The sequence below is a fragment of the Ostrinia nubilalis genome (assembly GCF_963855985.1).
Source record: "Ostrinia nubilalis chromosome W unlocalized genomic scaffold, ilOstNubi1.1 SUPER_W_unloc_1, whole genome shotgun sequence".
Lineage (NCBI taxonomy): Eukaryota > Metazoa > Arthropoda > Insecta > Lepidoptera > Crambidae > Ostrinia > Ostrinia nubilalis.
Genome location: NW_026973566.1, coordinates 1936843 through 1954108, shown reverse-complemented (window position 1 = coordinate 1954108; position 17266 = coordinate 1936843). Strand labels below are relative to the sequence as shown.

The following is a 17266-nucleotide window of genomic DNA, read 5'->3' as shown; positions in this document are numbered from 1 at the left end:
AAAGCACGCCACCACGTGCTCACAAAACTAAAGCTAAAACCAGCCTAAAAAGGTTCAGGTTACACAGAAAACACTGATAATAGTTAAAATAAAGCACTCTAAAACTAAAAACTCAAGAGGGATAAGCAACCAATGGTGAGCAGGGAACCAGCTTTCCTTCCGTACGTGAAAGGGGTAACGGATAAAATTGGAACAGTACTCAACAAATACTCCATTAAGACTGTATATAGTCCGTTGTCAAAAGTAACGAAGGAAATTCGCTCGCCAAAGGATATTATACCTCTTCAGACGCCGGGTGTCTATAAGATCGATTGCAGCTGTGGTAGTTCTTATATAGGACAAACTAAGCGGTCTATAGCTGAAAGAGTCAAAGAACACATAGCGGCTGTAAAGAACCAACAGACGTGCAAATCTGCGATAGCTGAACATTTGTTAACTTCGGACGTTAATCACTGGATGGAACTTCATGACCCGAAAATCCTCTCAACTGATAGGCATTACCATGTTAGGTTGATACGTGAAGCCATTGAAATTAAAAAGCATAAGAATTTCAATCGAGAAGATGGATTTAACCTATCATCAGCGTGGAATCCGGTGATAACGAAGTACAAATCGCGTTCTAGGCCGTCTCAGAGAAACCCGGACACTGTTAGTGTAGTTTGTCGGACTGACTGTACCACTGACGAAAATATTGTGCAAATGCGGGTGGGTGAAGAAAACTCATCGCGCCGGAGCAGACGACGCCGCATCTCTTCAGTCTGCCCGCGACCATGACTCGTGCAACCGAGCCGAAACGTCGGGAGGGTAAATATTATTTACCGTTAAAATAGATATTGTTGCAATAAATCCCGTGAAGTGATAATTTTAAAAACTTAAGTCTAGGGTACTTAGCTACGGGTTTCCTCGCCAAAAGAAAGCTCTCAAGCGTCTGTTTCGCAATTCAAGCTTCCAGCAAGTACAAAGTTTAACACCACAACAAAAACACAGTTATTAACACTGGCACAAATAAAATGTAAAAACGCAATTTGAAAAACACGAGGTTAGCCGCACTGAGCCGCAAATACCCGCACACAGAAAATCGAAGCGACCGCGAGAGCTCCGCGCGCACGTCCGTTCGCTCCGGCGTTCCGAGCGCAAGTTCGCAAGGTCGCAAGGCGACCAGTAGGATTTGAAAGAGATAGAAACCATTTTAAGGTGGAATGGTCTGTATAGACTGAGAATGGTTTACCGTTTTCGACATAGCAGCGCCAGTGTTCTAATGCAGTCAGAACAGCGAGAGCTTCTCTTTCTGTCGCACTATAATTACGTTCGGCACCTGAGCGAGACCGGCTCATGTAGGCAACCGGATGCTCGATGCCGTCGATAGTCTGTGACAACATTGCTCCAACCCCGAAATTGCTAGCATCTGTATGGACGTCGAATGGCATTTCATAGTTAGAACAAGCCAAAATTGGAGCTTCTACTAAAAGTGACTGCAGATACTGAAATGCCCTATCCGCTTCCGGAGTCCATTTAAAGGCTGGAGAATTTTTTTTAGTGGAAGTTAGTTTATTTAGGGGTCCAGCTATTGCTGACATTACAGATATTATTGCTGATATTACTGTCTGTACGTACTGATAGTCTGTACCACGAAGCTGTACCCAGAAAACGCTTAACTTCCTTTTTATTTGTAGGAGTAGGAAAATTTAAAATAGCGTCCACCTTTTCAGGGTCAGTACGGAGACCTTTTTCATCCACTAAGTACCCGAGATAGCGCAACCGACTGCAAAAGAACTGAAATTTGCTTAGATTAATCGTCAGATTTGCGTCACTTAGTTTAGTCAGCACACGATTTAGGAGTGATACGTGCTCCTCGAATGTTTTGCTGATAATGATGACGTCATCAAGGAAACAAAACACCTTTAATTCAAAGTCATTTCCGAAGAGAAGATCTACAAGACGCTGTTGAGTTGCTGGGGCATTGGACAAACCGAACGCAGTAACTTTGAACATTAGTGTGCCGCGACCTGGAACATAGAAAGCGGTCTTCTCGCGATCCGGGGGGTGGATTGAAATTTGCCAAAAAGCTTTAGATAGGTCTAGCTTTGACATATATGTATTTAGCTTCTCTTAGAATGTCCAAAATTTCAGAAACATAGGGTAAGTTATAGGCGTCTTTCTTAGTTATAGAATTTAGTTTACGGCTATCTAGGCAGAAACGTGGCTTTCCATCTTTTTTATCCACCACCAGTACAGGAGAAGACCATGGACTTTCGCTGGGTTCTATTACGTCCATAGCAAGCATTTCGTCAACCTGTTCCGCGATTATTTTTTGTTTGACCGGTGCACATAGGTAGATTTCAATGATTTAGGCGGCCAAAAATATGTTTTGCTTGAAATTAGTTATAAGTACAAAATTAAATTAAAATAAACCATTTTTGACTGATTTCTTTTATTATTAATTATAATAAAACATTTTTCACTTAAATATAGAAATTTAAAAAAAATATATATTAAAAAGTTTCATTGTTATCATTGATACCCCATCGTGTGTGGTATCGTTGGATAGGTCATTTAAAATGATAGGGGTTTCTAAGACTATTTTTTGATTTAGTGATCCGTTTGCAAAATATTAAAGTTTAAAGTGATAATTTTTTTTACTCTAAAAACTAAAGTGTTGGTTTGAAAAATCTGGAAAAATTCATAATAATAGTGCTTTTCATGAACTTTTAAGGAAAACTATGACGATTAAGATAGATCAGTTAGTTCAAGAGTAATAGTCGTTTAACTCGTGTAAAATTTCATACTTAATAAAAAATCCTTAGAAGAAAATATTAAAAGTGACTTTAGATGAAGTAATTGCTTGCTTATGAAATATATTATGGTAACGACTGACAACTACGGAACCCTACACTGCGCTTGGAACGACACGCACTTGGCAAATTTTTGTATTTTTATAAAATAACAATAAGTAGGTAGGTATATCAATCTCACTTTGAGAGCATTCCTCATTGGGTCACTACTTGCTACTTGGCTTGGCAGACATCATTTCCATTGTTTCAGGAAGGAATGCTTTGCGAGAAGGTCTTATTGTGTCTCCTGGAGCTGATCAAGGGGTCTGATGTTAATAAAAGCCTATCTACATTGCGTTCCTTTCTAGAAAACTTTCTAGCAAAGTTAAGCCGATATGACCGGAAATGCTTGTTCGGGGCTTCTGCGGCTTGTTTTTAAAAAACACTTCTTCATGTTTATTGGCTTTCATCCACCTCTTCTTGAATTAGCTTTTCACATAAGAAGAACTTTGCTTCAAACTTTTTTCAGCATTTTCTGTGTCTCCATAACGACTCAAAAGAAAATCTTCATAAAAATCAAGTTTATCACTGAAACTTGGTAAATTTTGCCTTTGTATCTGGTCAAATAAGTAATTCCGAGTAACTACTTTAGTACCCGAGGCACCAGACAGGCCTAAAATAAAAAGTAAATGGATTTAATACAAAGTAGCAATAAAATGATATTTTGCTCAATTTTTTCTCCAAATCTTCAAATGCTGTTAATTTAAAAAAGCGCGGGTTTCCGCGGCAAATTTTTTTGTAGATTTTAAGAACAATATGTAAACTATTAAAAAATAAAGAAATTATTGCTCGGACGGACCCTGAAGTTAGTTAAACGACCACTTTAAAATAAAAAATACAAAAAAAATTCATTTCTGATACAGCTATCTTTGACAATTTTTAAATATATTTAGGAAAACAAAAACTAAGTAAATTACTGTTGAAAAACATAGGCTCTATCCTTAATTATCGCAATCCACCACTGTTACTCGAAAACAATGGTTTTGAAAATAAATATGCAATTTACAAAAGTTGTAAGTTTAAGAGCGCCCGAAAACAAATACATACACGTTAAGCGAACTATCGCATTCAGACTACTCTAGAGGGTAGATTTGCGCTCGTTGAACATTGAAAAAGGTACCATGGTATTCCTGGAAGTGTGTACTATCCGCGTACATGGTTTATTTTTCAATAGATTGATTTTGGAAAACTGGGTTTTGGCCGCCTAAATCGTTGAAATCTACGTATGTGCGGTGACATACGGTAATATCTTTGCTTAATAAGACTGGCGTCGCCAGTATCAATTTTGTGGGTGATTAAGTGTGTCCTGCCTAGACCTTTATGTTCAAAAGATATATCCGTGAATTGCTTGATGGTTTTATCAGCTATTTTTCTCTGCTGCTCAGTGAGATTTTCATAAGAATGGATACCATTACTTATAGATATTTCCATGACTTTAGGATCGTCTTGAAAAAGAAAAGAAATTTTAGAAAGGCAATTTTACATTTTGCTATGTCGGTTACTTTGGTTCTCCTGCGGATCTCCTCATTTCTGATTCGATCACGCAGGGAAACTCCGAGCATAGCCCGCTCCATCGCCCTTTGGGTGACCTTGAGCCTTCTTATGAGGCCCATAGTAAGCGACCACGTCTCAGATCCGTATACCATCACTGGCAACACGCATTGGTCAAATACTTTCGACTTAAGACACTGCGGTATTTCGGACGTGAGTATATGGCGAAGCTTCCCGAACGCTGCCCATCCGAGTTGGATTCGACGATTGACCTCTTTCTCGAAGTTGGACCTACCTAACTGGTAACCATCCATAACCATAACCAAAGTAACCGACATAGCTCGCAGAATTGCTAAAATCAAGTGGCAGTGGGCGGGGCACATAGCTCGTAGAGACGATGGCCGTTGGGGCAGGAAAGTTCTCGAGTGGCGACCACGGGCTGGAAGACGTAGCGTGGGCAGGCCTCCTACTAGGTGGACCGACGATCTGGTAAAGGTCGCGGGAAGAGCCTGGATGCGGGCAGCGCAGGACCGTTCATTGTGGAAAACCTTGGGGGAGGCCTTTGTCCAGCAGTGGACGTCATTTGGCTGAAAAGAAGAAGAAGAAGAAGAAGAATTTTACATTAAATTACTGTTATTTGCAATGGAGTTCACCGGTACAGTATCTAATGCATTAGTGTAGTTAGGAGTGTTATTCGTTTTATTATAGTCATTATACACCACTACTTTTTTATCACCGGAAAAATTTTAACAGGTTATGTAGAAATGTGTGAAAATTATAAAGTAAAAAAAAAAAATTAAAATTTTTATAAAGTTAATTTTTTTATTAAATTTTCTTTAGTCCCTATTTTACGCGTCACAGCTGGGCCACTCCGCTGCTCGTTCATTCAGTAGAGTAGTCGTACGCGCTCGCACATTGATCTGTCTGTCTCGCTCACGTCTTGACCACGCTTCCAGTGTTATTATTACTAATTTAGACCATTTTAATGCAACATTTCAAGTAATTTTGAGTTCTAATAAGTGTTTCATTACACTTACGTACTTCTTTACGTGGTATTCTGACTGTTAACACTAATTGTAAGTTAATAATACAATGAAATACCTACCTACTGTGAATACGTTACGAATACACACCAATGTGTCGTTACGAGGCTACTACGACTTTAAAAGCAATATGTCATTCAAAGATCTGCCAAAACAGCGGCTTTCAGTGTTATCATCACAGAATAATAATAATGTTTTACTTACCTACCTATCCTAGGCTATTTTTATTGCAACATTTCAAGTAGGTAATTAGAATGTAATTGAACGCAGGGCAAAGGACGAAAACAGTAATTTAGTAATTACGTAATACGTCACGTTGTATTTCTGTGAGTTTTTAACACTAGTTAATAATAATACCTACTGTGTAACTCCAATTGAGATCGCACGTCGTCCGTAGTTCGTGAATTTAAGATCCGCCATAACAGCTGAGTGGTGCGAACAGTTTTAGATGGTGGTTTTAGTAGGCGCTTAGGTAAAATAATAAAAATAATTCAACTTTCCCTTCATACTTACCCGGGCTTAGGATCGGCCTTAGGACCGGCAAAATTCAATGCTTTGATAAGCACCCTGCATCGTGCTGAAGTGTGGCTGTCCCGGTACAGTCGTAAAACTGCACTACACAATTTCTCCGGCCAAGAATAATAATGCACGTATCATTAACACGTATTCACGTGAGGTGAATTGGTAAGACAACGTAATAATTGCACGACACTATTGACTTGATTGATACAATGTTAACAAGACAGTTCACGACCGATCAAGAGCTCGCGCGCGCGCAACTGATCGACCGCGGCCGGCGGCCGGGCGAGCGAGACGGCGGCGCGGGGCCGCGGGCACCCGCCCGATAATGGCCGCACAACAAACGTACACCGCCGCCTTTAGGAAGCGTCGGGCCGGCAACGTCGCATCTCTCTCCATAGTAACGGGCGGCCTTGCGTTGAGCGTAAATACCTAGTGCTAGCGACGCGTGTGTCCAAATATTACCAATTTTGGGATGATATTTTGAGTAGCTTTATTTAACTTTTTTTTTTGCATAAATAGGATTAGTATCAATAACTCAAATGACCCAGAATTTTTTTTTTCGGTGATAAAAATTTAGTGGTGTATTTGTTGTAGTTATTAGGTTTGTACATAGTATTGTTATATGTTTTAGTTTGTGATGTGCTAGGTTTATTGTAGGCAAATTCAGGAGCGAGTGTTTCCGATGTTACCTTTGGTGGTTCGCGAAACTGTAACAACCTAGATTGGTAATTTTCAAAATTACGGCATAGACTTCGTAGTGCTTCAATATTTTTTATTTCTGGGGAGGTAGCTAAAATGCCAGCATAACAAGGTCTAATATTGTGTAATAAAATTTCCAGCTTTTCATCCTCACTTGGTGCGCGAGATAAACGTGAAAACATACAGTGCATAATAGATAAGTAGACAGTAATGTTTTCACTTTCACCCTGTGATCTTGCTCTAATCTCAGACATTAATCTGTAGTCATAATCAAATTGTCCAAAATCTTTTTTTAAGAGAAAAGCTAGTTCTTCCCAGGTTGTAATGGTGTCTCGAATGCTTCGAAACCAGTGCAAGGCATTGTCAGTAAAAATTTCGGCAGCAAACGATAAGATCCTGTCAGAATTTATATTACGGGCCTTGGTAAACTCGTCAACTTTTTCTATTTAATGCACGCAAGTGCGTGCATGTTTTTCCGTCATATTTAAGTTTGTGAAGGTCTGAACCAATTCCACGGTCACATGTAACGGCAATGTTTGTGGTAGCGCTATTAGTTTCCATTCCTTCACTGGTATTTTCTGATGTTGAGGTGTTAGTTTTAGTAGGTGCCAGTTTATTAATTTCTTTGTATTGGTTAGTTAGATGTTTATTTAATTCTGACAAGAGGGAAGTGTCATCAGGTGTGTTTGGGTTAATCCTTGTAAGACGGTAATAAATGTGATTCAAAAAGTTTTGAGTGCGCAAATATAAGTTATTATCATATTTCGTTTTAAGAGTACCAATATTACTTTGGCTTTTGTACAAGCACTCCCTAGCGCCTTTTAAATCTTCATGTGCATCGAGATGTGACTCAAGTATGTCCTCGGATGAAAATCCGCGTGATAATTTAGTTATTTGTCTCCGTAGTTCAACAACAGTATCTGCCGGAGTATCACCACGCAGGCCTACCTCGTATTCCAATTCAGATTTTTGAAGTGACAGGAATTTAATAGTATAGTCCATGTTTAATATCGAAAAATAAGACTGTTAAATAGACCGAGTAAGTAGGGCAAAAACTTTTATTTTAGTAAAATCTAATAACCAAATATTGTATCACAACTAATCTAGTATTAGGTGCTATACTATAAATATTTATGATTCCTATTTTTTTTTTAAGTCCATTCTGTTACATCAATCAGCTATGTGACAGAACGATTCCGTTAATTTAATTAAAAGTAGTGTGAGAAGAGTAGTCAAGAATATTAAAAAAGATAGGCAGAAAAATTTATTGGCAAAATTTATACAAATTTCAGATCGTGAGTATAACAATTTTAAGGTATTACAGTAAAAGTAGTTAATTTAAGCTAAATACAGAATAAATAAAAATTACTCACCATCTTAAATTGTTAGCGTAGACTCAAACAAAATCGTTTTACAAATACCATTCACCAAGTAACTACTACCAACACCGAGAAAACTAAAAAGTATTTACGACCCGTTACTACCAAATTACCTCAAGAACCGCGAGAATGGGCGCCACTTGTTACGTTGTAATGAATGAAACTGAACAAATACAAGATAATAAGTTTATTGAAGTTCTGCAGTTATTATTCCTTATTATTTATATTAATTAAAATCTAAAATTAAGTACTCTCAGGGTCGGGTTCTTTCTTATCAGAAATAATTTGGTATCACCGGGACGGTTAAATAGTTCCAACACTGGCCTGAGGTAGGTGTCCGACAGCTTCAGTAGGCTTCGTCCTTCCTTGAGCGTGGTGTAGACTGCCTTTACTATTATGTCCGGCATAAAAACCCTGGAACACCGAGTATTAGGCACTTAGTAAAATGTCCGACTTTTCACCGTGACTGCAACATGAACGCGAACTTCCGTTATCTGGCCAACAAAACTGCGAACTGCTCAGGAACTACTACTACTAATTAGAAATCGCGATGTGGCAGTCACGGTTAATGGCAAAAGAAAGCAGAAAGGACTTTTGATAGGAATTAAACTAACTAATAATAATGGCTAAATTTTAAGCGAGAAGGAACTACGCAATCTTTGCATCTAAAATTAAAATAAACATCTTTACAATACAATCTAAGGAAATAAATACCTAAGAAACATTGTACAGTAAACGTAACTATTTCAAATCATGCCGCGCCAACATTCGTTTAAAACTTCATTCGTTTCGCTCGTTCTAATCAACCAATAGCAACGCTCGATTCCTACGAGCATATCAATGAGAGTCGATCCTGATTGGCTGAAAAAACGAGTGTGATGGCCGTCCTCGCCGCGAGCTGCAACGTTTAAATTGCTGTTGCAAATATTTTCAATTTCGCTATATTTTGACTGTATTTCCGTCTGAGAAGTGTTGTGGAGTGTTCTGGGTGAATTATCTCTGTGCCCCATCGTTTGCACCTGAATCCGAAGACTACCAGCTGGGATCCGACCTGCGCGTGAAAACCGCGTGGCTGCAGACCGCACTCGCTAGATTTCAAAAGAGGATTAGAAGAAACCACCCTGTCTACTCGTACGTGGAAGAAAAGCCTGCTCCCATTGGTAAGTGGTTGTTTATTGGTGGTGGGCGAGCGAACCGCGATTCGTAAATTTGTTGGCAGGGCTCCTTTCAGGGGTTCTGACCCAGAGTGCTGCAATCGGCCTGTTCCGGCAGGGCCATTGACTGCACATCTTTATGGTGCCGAAACTCGGGACAGGTGGCTCCTGATCTAATTTTGATATCTAAAATCCGACCCGTAAACATAGCTGGTATATTTTGGGAATTTTCCGTAATATTTCTACCTAATATTTACCGTAAACTCATACAAATAATAATTCGTAACGTTTCTCAAGACATTAGGTTCATTTTGTTCATGGAAACACTTGTTAAATTTCAAATTGCGTATATTGACACATTGGACACACGTTAATTAATTGTAAAACAATTTTGGGGTGGAGGTTATAGACTCCAACGTGCAATCCGTCCGATTCTCTCCAATGGAATGAATGTCAAAAAGGAACGAATGAATAAGTATGAATGAGTGACTGATGTTTGCATTGAACATATTGGGGGCCAAAGGCAAAAGTTTCTGCTTAATACATGAAATAAAAAATTTAACTCGATAACTCGCTCTAAATAAATTGTGGACTGTATTTTAAGTTTTTAATTTTTATACGGTCTAATAGTTAGAATTAAACAACCTCTAGACAGTATTGAAATAGAATTTAAAACCCAATTTTCAATGCGAAACATAGTCAATCAGTATTACAAACACTAATCTTATCGTAAAAGATTGAATAAAGTAACTAGGAAATCATTATCTTACGAAACCTTTACATACAATATCTTACTTTAACTTTAAACTAAACATGAACCTACTTTATCTTTAGTAAGTTAACTAAAATAATATAAACATAAACATCTACAAGGATTACACACATTGGCATGTAGGATTATTTATCTTAAAGTGAAGTTTTCTTAATTACTAGTTATCTAGTTCTTTAAAAAACATATGAAATGCCCTTTATTGGCTAACAAATTGCTTAATAAACCAATATTAATCTTCACGAATAGGTAAGACACAAACTTTCATTATACTAGTTCTAATAATTGAACCTTTACAGGTTTTTATTTCTAAGGCTCTACCTTCTACCTTGCCGTCTTTGCCCGGCATAACATCATGGACTCTACCAACTGGCCAATTCAGTGGTGATACATTGTCGTCCTTTAACAATACCATTGTCCCAATCTTAATGTTGTTAGACTCATTTTTCCATTTAGGCCTACTCTGAAGCATAACTAGGTATTGTTTGTGCCATTGCTTCCAAAAGCACTGTTGCATTTTTACACATTGTTTCCAAAAATTTAATCTACCAATTGGTTCGTCTGTGACATTAATCTCAGGATATGTAATAAGAGGCGAACCAGTGAGAAAATGTCCAGGTGTCAAATAGGACATGTCTTCAGGATCTCTAGACATGGGTGTAATGGGCCTTGAATTCAATATGCTCTCTATTTGAACAACCACAGTATACATTTCCTCATAAGTTAAAACAGTATCACCAATGACACGCTTCATGTGGTGTTTAACACTTTTTATGCCTGCCTCCCACAGACCACCAAAAACTGGGGAATAAGATGGAATAAAATGAAAAGTTATTCTTTCTGAGTTTGAGTAATTCATCACAGCATTTTGGTGTTCTGTGGTGTCAAACAGTTTATATAAATCTTTCATTACATTATTAGCTCCCTTATAATTAGCAGCATTATCGCAATAAATTTTGGTAGGCTTATTTCTACGAGCAATGAATCTCTTAAGACAGGCCAAAAATGTATTTGTTGACATATCAGAAGCAAGTTCTATATGAATTGCTTTAGTTACAAAACATACAAATATAACAATATATGCTTTAGTTATAACAGGTTTGCGAATTCTACTCTGTTTTACATAAAAGGGACCACCATAATCAGTGCCCACAATTTGGAATGGACGTGTCATTTGCACTCTATCCAAAGGTAATGAACCCATCAACTGAGTTGCATTTTTTGCTTTTAATTTAAAACAAATTATACATTTATATAATACAGATTTTATCACCCTATTAGCATTAACAATCCAGTAGTTTTCAGATAAACTACTTAACACTAATTTCTGTCCTGCATGCAAAAGTCTCAAATGTTCTTGTAAAATAATTAGTTTAGTCATATTTGAATCTTTAGACAAAATAATTGGATGCTTTTTAGTAAATGATAATACAGCATTTTGCAATCTGCCTCCCACTCTTAGTAAATCCTGAGCATCAACAAATGGATTCAGACTGGCAATATTTGTCTTTATTGGCATATTCGATAATAAGTTATTAATTTCTACATGAAAATATCTTTCTTGATCAATTTTTAAAATTAAACACAATGCAGACTTGAGTTCTTTAGGCGTCAAAAAACCTTTCAATTTACAATCTTTATTCTGGATCTTACAATTATGAACAAATCTCAACATGTATGCCATGATCCTTGTCATTTTATCAATATCAGAATATTTATTCAAAAATTCTACAATACAATTATCCTTTTCCTGAGCAGTACATACATTTGAAACCGTCTTTTCAGGTAAGTTATTAACATTTTTACAGACATTAGTCATTTTTATTTCAGGTAAGGTATTGACATTTTCAACACATTCATCACTTTTACAATGTTTATAATTTTTGTCCTTCAAATATGATGGACCGTTCCACCACAACAAATTATTTTGTAAGGAACAAGGTTGTACACCCCTGGACAAACAATCAGCAGGGTTTTCATTTGTAGAAACATAACTCCATTGAAAATCACTTGTCAACTGCCTTATTTTCTCAACCCGGTTAGACACATAAACGCTGAGTTTCGCTGGTTCAATTCCAAGCCATGACAAGACTATTTGAGAATCTAAGTACAAAAACGTCTTGATCTCATACTTAAGTGTTAATATCGAATGCACCTTCCTAGCCAGTATAGCAAGTAGCAAAGCACTGTTGAGTTCTAGACGCGGTGTTGTTAAGCACTTATTCCTCGGATTGATGCGAGATTTTGAACACAACAGCATGATTCTAACAACATTGTCAGCGTCAATTACACGTAAGTATAAACAACAACCGTATGCCTTATTGGAGGCGTCGCAAAATCCGATAAGTTCTATAGAAACAGCATTAAGCGTATTTATATTTCGTGGCACAGAAATGCAATGCATTTTAATTAAGCTTTTAACGAATTGAACCCACTGATCATGTAATTCAGCTGGTAATACTTCATCCCACTTTAGATTTTCAAACCACAATTGCTGCATCAAAACCTTAGCTTGTGTAAAGATAGGGCCAACAAGTCCCAACGGGTCAAAGAATTTACTAATAAAACTTAACACTTGACGTTTTGTGTAAGACTCTTGTAAATGAATTTCCGGACAAGTTATTTTAAACATATCACAGAACAGATCATAGGATAAACCTAATGTTTTAATGTAGGTGTTAATTTTATCAAAATCTTTTTCAGTTACACTGTGTAATTCACTAGGGATGTCTGATAAAATATCTATTTGATTTGAACACCACTTGTGCAATGAGAAGCCTCCTAAACCCAAAAGCTTAATCAACTCATTCTTAATTTGCTCTAACTCACTCAGTTGATTAGAGCCGCATTGTATATCATCAACATAACTTGAATGAAGCAAGGCAAAAGATGCTAAAGGATAGTCATTTTTGTAGCGCTGTGCAAGTTCGATAAGGCATCGTGTAGCTAGGAAAGAAGAACTTTTTAAGCCATAAGTGACAGTTTGCAGTTGAATGCAACGAACAGGATCATGCGGAGATTCACGCCATAAAACTATTTTGTAAGCAACAAAACTTGTTTTCAATTAAAACCTGTCTATACATGCTTTTTATGTCACACAATAAAACATATTTATAAGTTCTCAGTAATATAAGTATATCAAACAAATCTTTTTGCACTGTAGGACCATTTAGCAATAAATCATTCAAACAAACTTTATTTTTAGCATTCATGCTGGCATCAAAAACTGCTCTAACCGGAGTGGTTTTGCTTTTACTTAAAACAGGATGATGGGGCAAAAAATAAACATTTCCTTTGTTCAAATCATAGTCTGAAATATCAAAATATTTTCCATGGCCATCTGCTAGGTATTTATCAAAGAAATCTTTATACTTTACAAACAATTCAGGATCCTTTGAAAATCTCTTTTCTAACTTATAAAGTCTTAGCAAGGCACTGTGCAAAGAATCACCCAAATTAATCTGATCTAAATCTTGTTTCAATGGCAAAGCAACAGAAAAACGATTGTTTTCTAATTTAACAGATTCCAAAAATATTTCTTCAGCTAATTGCTGTTCAGATGAGGATTCAGTGAATAAACCTGGTACTTTTTCACATTCCCAAGAATTTGACATTGTTTTTTCTAAGTCATTAATATTTTTACAATTATTTTCAGAATAATTAAATGTTTGATCTATAGGATCAAAAGGTGTCTCAGAAGCATTATTATGGAAGCCAAATTTGTTACCTTTAATAGTGACACAAACATTAGAAGATGAGATGTTACCAGCGGAGACAGGCAGGCTGCCTGCTACCACATACCCGAACAATGTATTAACCAGGAAAGGGCCATTTGGAGTAACTGGCAGCGACTCACGCTGCAGGACCTGGAAAAATATGTCACATCCTAGTAAAACACTGATCTCACCCATCTGATTAAACTTCTTGTCAGCTAATTTGATATGTGAGGGGATGTTAAATGTTGAGATATCAAATGATGTCTGAGGTAGAGAACAAGTAATGTTTTGTACCACACAGCAGGAAGTTTTTACATTAAAGTCACTAATAGAGGAGTACACTGTCACCTCCGCTCTTTTTGATACACTGCTCGTGCCCTCACATACACCTGTGATAGTACGGTTGTCAGTATTGATCTGACAGTCCAATTGACTCAACAAAGCTTCTGATATAAAAGACACTTGGCTGCCGGAGTCCAGCAGTGCCCTGGCATGTATAAATTTACCATTTTTATCAATTAACCTGATAGACACAGTGGGCAGCAACACATCACCCACATGAGAGCCACTTGATAAGGCCACTGTGTTGCTAACAACAGTTGCACTATTTGCCACTTTAGAAACTGTATCAACATGTAATAATGTGTTATGTTGTTGGTGGCAATTTGCACATTTAATTTTTAAATTACATTTCCCTGTGTGGGAATTTAAGCAAGATTTGCATAACTTGTTTTTTGTTACAAACTCAACCCTGTCATTTACTGAAGTTAGTTTGTAAGATGCACATTCATATAGTTTATGACCAGGCTTTTTACAAAACTTACATATTGTTGTCTTGATGGCTGCTACATTGCTGGTTGATTTGGCTGGAGCAGGCCTCTCCTCATTTGTCTCCATAGCTAATGCGCGCCTTTCTAAAAATTGTGACAATTCTGATAATGTGGGAAGAGTCTTTGCATCTCTTTCCAAATGGAAACCTCTCAATGTGTAGGAATCTACTTTTTTACTCAAAATATTAATCAATAACAAATCCCAGTGTTCAACGGGTTGCTTTAAATTTTTTAACGCCGCTAAATGCAAATTGACAAAGGCTATCAGGGACCTAATATTTTGAGATGTGCATTTATTGAATGCCTTGTATTCTAGAATACTATTTATGTGATGATTTACCATTTTTGGAATATTATCATATCTGTCTTTAATCAATTTTAATGCCTCCTGATAATTGTCACCATTTAAAGTCAAGTTTTTGACAATATCCAAAGCCTCTCCCATTAAATATGAGCGTAAGTAGTATAATTTTTCGCATGGGGTCAAACTTTGGTTACTGTCAATCACCGATGTGAACATGTTAATAAAAGGATAGTAATCCACAATGTTGGAGCCATTAAAAGGTTTAATATTTATTGGTGGAAGACGACTGTACTCACCTTTTTCTCTTTGTATACCATTATTTTGGCGGTTTAGTCTGGCGTCCAACAACTCCATGCACTCGTAATATACATCCTCAACCTTGCCGACGTCCTCGCTGTCATCGGCATTGGTATTCAGGATACTTTTGTTTATTAATTCATATTCTTTAAACAGATTAATTAAACGTTCTCTTTTTAAGCGGAGAGCGTCGACACTTGCGGATTCGAAAGAATCCGAAAAACAAAAGTGTTTTAGGCGTGTGATTCCTGCCTTCACGTACCCCCTTTCTAATGTCTTTTCGGCCATGGCTTGGAAATTGAACCACGACTTTATTTACTAAAATTTTATCCAAAATCTCGAAAAGACAAATTTCTAACGACAAGTAAAAATGAAACGAACGAATGAAAGACAGTTGACAGATGACAGGACGCCAACTATATAAAAACGCGGGAAGGAACGGAAGAAATGAATGACCTTTATGCACTTAGTGGCGAAACAGAATAAGTCCATCGCCATTAACAAGGGAAGAAGTAAAGAATGATGTCCTCCGGAATTAGCGCCTATGTTCACCTCGTTCTTCTTGTTCGTTCTTCAACTCGTTCAATGTTCGCTTCTTTCTGCGCCCAACTTCATGGTCTTGCGTTTCGGCGGGGAGACGGCATACGTTCAGCCATTTTGATTCTTCACACGACGAACTTGTATATTGATAAAATATGATGACTATCGGCACCCGGTCGGTAGATTGATGACGGCACTCAGGTTGTAGTGGGATGACCACCAACGTTCAGTTTTATGAGTAAATTTGCAGCACACCAAACTCCATGTAATATTGTAATTTCACGATTTCACTTTTATAGAAAGCTCGATGACCAATAAAAATGTTCACTGTCCTCTTCACTTTTATAGAAGGCTCGATGGACCAAAAACAAATGATCACTGTCCTCTTCACTATTATAGAAGGCTCGATGGACCAAAAACAAATGATCACTGTCCTCTTCACTATTATAGAAGGCTCGATGGACCAAAAACAAATGTTCATGGAAACACTTGTTAAATTTCAAATTGCGTATATTGACACATTGGACACACGTTAATTAATTGTAAAACAATTTTGGGGTGGAGGTTATAGACTCCAACGTGCAATCCGTCCGATTCTCTCCAATGGAATGAATGTCAAAAAGGAACGAATGAATAAGTATGAATGAGTGACTGATGTTTGCATTGAACACATTTTACAATACATTTCTAACATTATATCATCGAAATCGTGAACTTGCAATTTTATCAATATTTTCGGGTAGTGAAAACTTCTAGCGCATTCCATAAAATTATTCGTCCATTTTGTACTTTGAGTTCATTCGTTCCATTTAAAATATTCACTCGTTACGTTAACGTTTCACTCACTCATACGTCAAATTGTATGGTTCATTTCATTCGTTCCTTTGTAACTCACTCAACAGCTGTAAACAAACAATCTGTTGTCAGTTTTATTCGTTTATTTGCAACATTAATTTTTGCACTCGCTTATTCGTGTTTCAGTTTATTTCGTATTCTGATACCCACTTGTTGTTTTGTCGCGGATCATAGGTACAAACATAAACTTTGTCTTGTATTTATAATTTATTCGGCTGTGACAACAACACAAGTGTTACTCGTTTGTGTTGTAGTAATTTGAAATTGGCGCGTTCTTGCTACGTAATGACAGATGACAGGTCGTTGACTATTATTTTCTTGTCTGCGCCATCACTGCTGTAATGTGCATTGTTCTGTTTAATAAAACTCAAGTAATTAATTATAAAGTCGTTTAATTACAACAGGTTATGGGCCCAGGCAGTAATCTGTTTGTAATAAGTATCAGTGAAAAGTTATATCAATGAAATAACGTAAAACAAAGTCGCCGGTCATCAAAACTGACACGACCTAACCAAAAAGCCGCGTGGTGTGTGTGAAAAAAAATATTTTTCATACAAAATGTCTTCAAATGCAATGACTCTTATCGAAAAGTTAGTTGGTCGAGATAACTACAATACATGGAGATTTGCCGTGATGACGTATTTACAACACGAAGACCTCTGGTGCTGTATCGAAAATGAAGGCAAACCTGTTGATTCAAAGCTCGACCTGAAAGCAAAGGCAAAAATTATATTGTTGGTTGACTCAGTGAATTACATACATATACAGGAGGCAAAAACGGCTAAAGAAGTGTGGACCAATTTACAAAAGGCTTTCGACGACAAAGGGTTGACAAG

At 37.1% G+C, this 17266-nt stretch overlaps 1 long non-coding RNA gene across 1 annotated transcript; it reads right to left on the bottom strand.

Moving 5' to 3' along the window:
• Window positions 1-13478: 13478 nt before the first annotated feature.
• Window positions 13479-16238, bottom strand: LOC135087362 (uncharacterized). The gene is made up of 3 exons (XR_010260771.1): window positions 15035-16238; window positions 14429-14518; window positions 13479-13754 (listed from the first exon to the last, which is right to left on the bottom strand). It is a non-coding gene; the product is annotated as an uncharacterized LOC135087362 (long non-coding RNA).
• Window positions 16239-17266: the final 1028 nt, after the last annotated feature.